The sequence below is a fragment of the Nannospalax galili genome, unplaced genomic scaffold (assembly GCF_000622305.1).
Source record: "Nannospalax galili isolate Female #2095 unplaced genomic scaffold, S.galili_v1.0 scaffold115, whole genome shotgun sequence".
NCBI lineage: Eukaryota > Metazoa > Chordata > Mammalia > Rodentia > Spalacidae > Nannospalax > Nannospalax galili.
This window is the reverse complement of record NW_008340588.1, coordinates 6,490,512-6,499,940: the sequence shown is the minus strand read 5'-3', so window position 1 is coordinate 6,499,940 and position 9,429 is coordinate 6,490,512.

The following is a 9,429-nucleotide window of genomic DNA, read 5'->3' as shown; positions in this document are numbered from 1 at the left end:
GTTTGGATCTCCAGAACTCACATAAAAGTTGGGCATGGCAGTGCACATCTGGAACCTTAACACTGTGAGGAGAGAGGAAGATCCCTGGGGCATCTGGCCATCCAGTCTAGCCAACTGAGGAGCTTCAGGTTCAGTGAGAGGCCCTGTCTCAAAAATAAGGTGAAGAGTGATAGCAAAAGATACCTGGCATTGATTTCTGGCCTCCACATACAAGCATCCACACATGTACATACACTTAAAAAAGAATATACTGTTTTAACTGTGCCTAGATGCCATAGTTAAAGAATATTATAGAAAGAAAATGAAGAGGGCCAGCTCTCATGTCTTTTCCTTCTCATTTTATTATGTTATGATTCTGCCCTTGTTTAGATTCTGTGTAGTACATATGAGTCCTTGGGATTCAGAAGAGCCTCTTGGGTATCTTTCTGCCCCTACTGAAGACTACAAGATGAAGCATTGCATTCAAATGTAGAAAACATGGGCATTGAAGCTTTAGTGTCTTTCTGCAGGTATTCTTTGCTAACCAAAGAAATCTCTGGTCCCTTCTCTTTGTCACCTTCTGAGTATAGTTTGCTTGGTTTTTCAAGATTGGTATTGAAATGGGAAGTTTTATAAATAGAAGAAAATGAGGAATGTGCCCTGAGAACCAAGGTGAGCCTCAGAGACTGAGGGGGCATCTGAAACCTCAGGGCAGGGCAGGGCAGGGCTCACTTACATGTGTAGCTGGCAGATCTTGTGTGGTGTGATTGTGGAGGAGACAAGAGCACCTTTGTACAAAATCCCTCTGCAGGGGTAAAGGTGCTAGAGAGAAGCGACAGAGACTCAACTTCTCTAAAGATAGAACTTATGAGCCTGGAAAATAGTTTCTTAATTCCACAGCATTATACTTAAAAGCTTTTCATAAACATTTCCAGAACTATTATTGTTTGTATGTTTGTTTATTCAAGACAGTGTCTTGCTATATAGGCCAGGCTGGTCTCAAGCTCATAGTCCTCCTGCCTCAGCCTTCCAAGTACTGGGATTACTACTTCCAAGTACAGGAATACTACTATATGCCACAGAAAGCTGTTCTTAATATAGTGGAAAAAAATGCTGCCATAGAAAGTAGGGGTGGCAGGGGCGTGGGGGAAGCAGGGGAAAGAATACAGATAAAATAAGGAGTATAAAAATAGGTATTTGGCCTTGTGGATGTTTCTATTAGGTTTATCTTATTTGGCAGGCAAGATACACAATAGCACTCTGGAAGAAAAGACCTGATTACCAGCCACTTCAGCTAATGGAGGGATAGGGATTCTGAATAAAGGTTAACATAATGCCCCCTGACAAAGCAGATGCCAGTTTCTTCTCATACTTCAGAGAGGTATCTTCAAGCACTCAGCAGCAGCTTCCAGTCTGGCTGTTACATAGCAACTATGTGTAGTATGGCTTGAATTTGAACTGCCCCCAAGGGTCAGGTGCTAATGGCTTAGCAGCAGATGGCATTGTTGAGGTGGTAAATATTTAGGAGCTGGGGCCTCATTGGAGTAGGTAGGTGACTGGGGTATACTCTGGAACGGTATATCTTGCCCTGCCCATTCTTCCCTTTCTTCCACCATTGCTTTCTGGCTCCCATGAGGTGAGTAGCTTTCCACTGCTATGATGTACTGTCTCACCACAGAACTATAAGCAATTGTGCCAAGTCATTATAGAGTGACACTTCCAAAGCCATGAGCCCAAACTAACTCTTCCTCCTTTTTTAAAGTTGTTTGTCCCAGGTATTTTGTTATAATGATAGAAAGCTAACACGATATACTTATGTTTTCCAATTCTAGGAATCAAACACTGGGCCTTACATACAGTAGACAAGAATTGTACCACTGAGTTATACCCCATCCCAATGTTTAAACACATATGGTACTCTCACCAAGAACTTTGTTATGAGTACCTTTCACATGCAAATAGAAATTATAGCTTGCTAAACAGAGGACTTCTAAAAGAGAATGAGATATGGGGTAAAGAAGAGGAAACTTTAGGAAAAATCAAAACAAATTTAAGCAACAAAGTAAAAGAAAAGTTCAGGTTACAAAACAAATTTAACAAAAAAATTAAATTTGTTTTACAACCTGAAACTTTCCCCTTTTTTCTTCTGTTTAAAACTGTATCAAATAATTTTATTATAGTGTTATTTAATATGTAAATTATATTGCTGTACATAAAATTAAAAAAAGAGAGAGAGAGAAACCAAAGCTAGACAGCAAGGAAGACTCAAAGTAGAAAAGAAAATTCAAGAGAAACTTAAGAGTCTAGATGGGCCACGAAGGCAAAGAATGCAGCGAGGAGCACTTAGCTTAGTGTCTGGCATGCAGGGGCTTTCCACAAATATTCAGGGAAGGAGGAGGGAAGGACAGGGCTTCCAGGCAAAGCTTTCTAAGTTGTTGGAAGAGGTGGCTACAGAATGAGCATGGTGGCTCTAATCACAAATGAGACCAAACCTAAACAGAAAAGGATGTTATATTCCTTTAAGAGACCAATACAAAAGAAACTAGCACACTGAAAAATGACCAAGGACGCACACAGCACTCTAGAAGGGTGGCAGAAGGAGAAGCCTGAGGAGTCCAGCAGAGTGGTTGCCTCTAGGCTGTGCTTGTGTCCTTATTATTTTCTCTCTTCTGGTTAAAGTAAGTTCCCTCATCCTCCCTCACCTTTCTTGTCTCACTCTCTCTCCCTTTCCTATTCTCTATCTCCCTTCCTCTTTCCCTCTCTCTTTTCTTTCTCTCTCTTTCTCTCCAGGGCCTCAAACTCACTATGTGGTGGAAGATAACCTTGTCTTTCTGATCCTTTCTTCTGCCTTCCCAGTGCTGAGATTACAGGTATACACTATGCTGTAGATCAATTTCCTCCAAGATAAAGCTTCCCATCTTGGAGATTATAGGTATACACTATGCTGTAGATCAATTTCCTCCAAGATAAAGCTTTCCATCTTGGAGAGAAGCTGGATAAAAAAACATGTTTTGAGAGGAGGTGAAACATTTCATCCTACAGAGAAGCTCATTAAACTCAGGAACAAAACAACTCAATACCTTCAGGAAGTTCCTGAAGTTGACCAGGTTCACGAAACCCCTGCCTGAAAAAGACTCAGACCACCTGAGCTGGCTGGAAAGGACACTCTCCAACCTGTTGAGCTGCCTGCAGCTTGTGCAATGGACCCCAGGCTTCCTGCTTTCATGAACTGTCACCCATGTTGGGGTGGGCTTTGGTAATCAGCTGACTGTGAGTCATTTCTGCTCCTGTAAGTAACCCCTCACCTACACTACTGTAAGTCACCCCAATAAAACTCATTGGTTCACTGAGTTGGACTTTGGTGGTATCCTTATTCTGGTTGGCTGTTGGCTCCCTATCTGGCATTAGTACATGTTTGTTCACCAGTCCCCAGGATTAGCGTCATACAACATACCACCACACCCAGTTTATGTGCTGCTTGGCCTCCTGCATGTTAGTCAGGCACTGTATCAACTGAGATACACTACATCGAGCTCATGGCAATCAGCCTCTGGAACGCTGGGATTACAGATATAAAGCACTATGCACTGCATGGTCCTTAACTCTTGAGCTCCAGCAACAAAGATTTCCTGCATGCCTTTCCTATCCCAGACTGCAGTACTGAGAGACACAGCCACTTACAAACCTTAAAGCCCAGTTGGGGAGAACTAGTCACACAAGATTATTCATTTGCTTAAGAGAAAAGGATAGGGTGCAATGAGAGTTGACATTTAAGTTGAAGAGTGATTAAGGTTTTGCCAGAAGCAAAAAGGAAAGATGAGAGTTTCACACAGAACGAATGGTATGTGTGGAAGCATGGACAGCTCCCTGAATGGCAATTTAAGAGGGCCTCAGAGGCACTAATTGGACCAAATGGTGGGTTAGGAGCTGTTTGTGCACAGCATTTTATGTAAGATTTATAAAATATTAATTACGAGTATCAAAGACAGGATGGAATTTATACATGTTACAGGAGATGAACCCCTGAAAATCTCCATCTATGTTGGGACTCTGCAGGAGCTAAGAGCTAGGGTCTGGCACATTCTGAAGATCTGAAAGAAGGCAATTGTAGCTGGAACACAGTATTTCAGTGGGAGGCTTGCTGAAATGTTACTAAAATTTAGACAGAGTCAGAAAGGCCTAAAAGGAAATGTTACAAACTTTTAATTTTACTGTAAGTGCTATGGCAAGCCATTGAGGGTTTTTAGTTGGAAAGTAACATGACCCTATTTATGTTTAAGGATCATTCTGGCTCCTGGTAGAAAATGGATGGCAATGGAGCAGAGGCTAACATATCTGTTCTGTTTCTGTGTGTGATCCTCTCTGGACAATATACTATACATGCACTATTTATTTCTTTCAACAGCTCTGAGAAGTGTGTACTATTATCTTCACTTACAAACAAGAAAATGGAAGCCCTTTAAGACTGTATAAATTTCCCTTGAGTTCAAAGAGATACAAGGAATTGAGTATCATTCCTTCCACTGCTACGCATGTGAAAGCATGGTGCATGGTAAAATTCTGCAGGTAAATGTCATCACATCCAGGTTGCCGTGACCAGGGAAGAGTTAACACATGTTTATGCAATAAGAATGTTCATGATTCCGGATAGCATCCGAGAGATATCAGATATGCATGTATGATTGAAACTATTCTAGGATTCTGTTCTCAAAACCTTTTAAAGTCAATGTTAAGTGGGCAAAAGGCTTATTTTCATGATTTTGATCTTTTTGGCAGATTGTTTTCCAGGAAATGGTTGCTAGGAGTGAAATAATTTCATTATTTAGAGATAAATGGAGCCTAGACACTGTATTCCCCTAAAAGGCATACACACACATTAGAATAAAGCCATATAGTAATTGACTTGAAAACTATTTTTTGACACTGTTGGTGCCAGTCCACCTGCTTTCTGTTTACCCGAGGTTATCTCTTTTCTCTAATGACTCTCTGGAAGCACGCACTAAGGTTAGCACCACAGAATCACCCTGGAGACTACTGGAGGAGTCTGACTGCCAGGGCTCTTCAGAGCCAACAGCTGTCTCTAATGACAGTGAGCACGTGCACTTTTGGTTAATGCAGGCCCCAGTCATGAGTGTGAGTGCCAGCTGCACTGTGTATGAATTGCCCTCAGATACAGTTGCCTTTATATTCTAGAAACATTCACTGCTGGGAGAAAACCCACTAATACTTATGTTTTACCAGCTGCAGAGCTACTCTTCCACATCCTGTGACAAGTGACAATCCAACCCAAGGTTCTTGATAACCATGGGTTCTTTGGCTGTGCATATTGTTTCCCTATCTCATACCATTCCTTTAACATTTATTTATTATTTTTTGATTAAAAGTGTATAGCTTTTATTGCTCTTGCAAAACTGCCATATGCTAAGCTGTTTATAGCTTCTGTCTAATCACTGCCTTTAAACATTATTTAACCTTATTTGGTATTTTCAATGTGCTACCTGCAATCCCCCTGATATCTATTGGGGAAAAAATAGACACAAGATTTCATTAGTGTCTAATAATCTGCAGGTAAAAGCCACGAGTCTATGTAACCAAGGCTCAGAGTCACAGTTGGGACCCAGGAAGCACCCTGGAGGTCAAATAGATAAGCTTATGTTTTATAGACATAGGAACAGAGGCACTGACAGGTCAGGGCATTTGATCAGTTCAGACAGTTAGGTGAAGGCCAGGCTGGAGCCAGCACTTCAGACTCCCAACTCCAAGTTTAAAAAGACCTTTAGAGAAAGATATATTAATAAACTTTCAAATAACTAAATATAAGTGTATTCTTTGGACTTCACATTGAAATTTTATTAGATTTCTCCCTGTAACAAGGACTTGATTTTCTTCTTTCCAGTAGGGCAGATCCTAGCAAGTGCACTCAATTAAAGCATGTCCATGAACTTCACACATTGAGGAAAAACTACAATTACTAGGAGGCTAAGTGTATTTCCAGGATCTCCATCTTTGCCCCATCCTCCTTTTACCTTTCCTGTTCCTGGTATCTTAGGACAGGTAATCCATTCATGGGCTCTTGGTCTCATGTCCTTCAAGTCTATACCTTTCCATTCCTCATTCCCCTCCTTTGTCTACATCAACTTACCTCTGCTGTTTACATGATCCCCTTAGCTCCTCTTCTCAGGAGGATGCTAGCAAATCCACTTAAGTGTGTGCCAATCCACATTAAGTGTCTCCCGTTCCTGCCTCTCTTGGGATGTCAAGTTCCTATTTCAGTCACTCTCTTGGGTTAAAACACTATTTCTAGAAACCCTGTTAAAATGCAATCAGCTGGAAGGTGTAATCCATGAAGACAGTACTTTGGAAGGCAGTGCTGCTTGCTGGATTTCAAGTCCAAGCCTGTCTCAGTCCAAAGTATAAGCATTTTCCTTGGTATCATGCCTCTTGCAGTGGAAATGTAATAGCACCCTGTATCATTAGCAAGTTTAGCCAATATCTACTGACATTTATATGCCTCTGAATACTTTTTTCCTTCCAGAACATGTAGCTCAGTGAGTTGGCCACTGTCAGATTACATAAAGCAGGAATTATGAAGACATCTTTTTCTTGACACAAATTACATCTGTCAACTTTGGAATTAGTTGTGGAAATAACAGCTAGACAAAAATAGAATTCAGTAGAAAAAAGCATAAAATATATTTACTTGAATTCATGGATTCAAATATTTTGGGCACACACTTTTTAAATGGCTATTTATGGGCTGCCTTTTTTACATGCTTCCAGGAGGACCGGATTCTCTCTCCTCTACAGCTTTCTCCAACCTTCCTCTCAGAGTGGGATGGTTCAGTCAGGATAAGATAATTTTTGCTGTGGTAACAACCTCAAAATTACAGAAACTTATGACAAACCTTTCTTCTTTACACAGGGACCCCGGCAGAGAGAGCAGCCAGTAGTTTTAGAAAGAATCAGAGGGAAAGAGAGGGTAGAAAACTGTACAGTGGGATTTTTTATTTGCTATTATTTTATTTGTTATACAGGGTTACATAGGCCATTTTTATGAAGGTCTATAATGTACTTTGAGCAAATTCCCTCTCACACTCTGCTGTCCTTCCCCTTTCTCACCCTTTTCCCTCCCATTAGTTCTCTTTGTTCTGCCTTCATGTCGTCTATGCATTTATTATTTTATGTATCTATATAAAATCTAGGACCCACAAATGAGCTAAAACATGTAATATTTGTCTGAGACTGACAATTTTTTCATGTGATATCTACAGTTGACTATATTTTCCTGCAAATGACATACTTTCGTTTCCCTTTATGGTTGAAAAAAAATTTGAGACAAGTTTCCGTCAGGTAGCCTTGACTGTCCTAGAATTCATGATCATCCTGCCTCAGCCTTCCAAGAGCTGAGATTATAGGAATGTGCTACCACACGCAGCCTGTGTATTGATTGATGGTGTTTATATTTCTCTAGTCAGTGCAAGTTGTATAGGTACATCCAACTTCAGTAAAAAAGAGGAATAGGGTTCTACTGAGGACAACCAAATAGAAATACTTGGTGAATATTGGTGAATATTCCTTATTCTCTGAACCTAATTAATTCTATTCCTTTTTTCTTGGAACAGTGTCCTTCTTATCCTTATATACCTGGATTTTTACCCAGCAAATGTTACCCCTTTCTATAATAGTCTCTAATCTTTCAGAGTTTATTTCCATATCATTTTATCCATTGAATATTTATAATATACAAGGTTTATAACATATACAAGATAAATTTTAATTTTTTATATGTTTGCATCTTATCTATCTCCTCAAACCTAAACACTGTATCATTTATCTACGTGACTTTAGTTTTTAAGTTTATTTATGTGTCTGAGTGTTTTGCCTGCCTGTGTGCTACATGTGTGTGTGATGCCCACAGAGGCCAGAAGAGGGCGTTGGATTCCCTGGAACTGAAGTCAGAGGCTTTGGTGCACCTGGTTGTGGGTGTTGCTTCAATCCTCTGCAAGAGCAGCAAGTGCTGTTAAGCACTGAGCAATCTCTCCAGCTCCTATCTGAATTGAGACCCACCCATGGTGGTTGGTATAGACAGATGAACAAGGTGCCCATAAAGTCTTTCTGTAGTTTAAAATTTTAATAAATTCCTTCCTCCTTGTGAGATGAAACTGAGAAGGAATTTACTAGATTCAAATAAAATTATGAAAGTTCATTTGCTCTAATACATTTCTAATTTTCCAGTTAATAAATTCTAGATTGCAATTAAAAGCTTCAATTATGCCAGGTGTGGTGTCACATGCCTTTAATCCCAGCACTTGGGAGGTAGAGGCAGGCGGATCTTTGTGAGTTCAAGGCCAGCCTGGTCTCAATAGCAAGTTCCAGGTCAGCTGGGGCTACAGGGAGACCCTGTCTCAAAAAGACCAAAAAAAGAAAAAAAAAAAAGCTTCAATTATGTTATTTTTCATATTCAAAATGGCAGTAGATATTCTGAAAGGTAATATAACCTATACCTATATATGCTAACATTTGAAAACATTTCAAATGTTTGCATTTCACAAGCACTCTATATTTGTATTACACGGCTAAAATATAGATCAGATCACCAATGGCTTCTCACAGTGCTTAAAATAAAACTCACACTCCTTATTGTGGTCCATAAGGCTCTATAAGAAATGTACTTTGTCCAGCTCTCCAACCTTGTTCCCCGTATATCCCCCCTGCTTACTTTGAGAAATACTCTTTTCTTTTTTATCCAAGCCCCCTTTAGGGTCTCTGTCTGGAAATGCATTAGCTATAAATTTTGTAAAAATTGTCCTCTGACCTTAAAAACTTACAGTAATATTAAGGTTTCTACACACTTATCAAGTTATCCTCCTGTGTAATTGGAGGAGAGACACACATGAAAGATTAATGAGCTAAATTAATATATTTCCAAGTACATAAGATGAACTCCTTAACTGTGCCTGGAAAGGTCAAGGAAAGTTTCTCTAGGAAGGCAACATCTGAGCTGAGTCTTAAAAAGAGAAAGTGTTTTCAAGTGGGTATAGTAAGGGGGGAATGCTGGGGCAAAAGCTGTAAAGTCAAAAGATATGTGGCACTTTCAAAGCAAATCACTGAAATGCTAAGTAGATTTAACATTTCTGTGTTAATTTTCTCGCCTGCAAAATGAGATCACATCTTAAATTATTGTTTTGAGGTTGATTTGGAGAATACCATGAAGATGTAATATTAAAACTACAGTTGTTAGTGGAATTCTGATGGGTGGAGACAGAGGCTTAAGACTTAAAAGACGAAAGGAGAAAAATTAGGTGAAGGAAAATTTATCTTTCTGGCAAGAATGAAGGACAGAAAAATAAGTCAGAAACATTAACCAGCCATTTAGGCATAAGTATGGAAGCCTAGTTAGTAGAAAAGCAAAGCTAATTGTCTCAGTACAGTTCGATGTTGGGAAAGGAA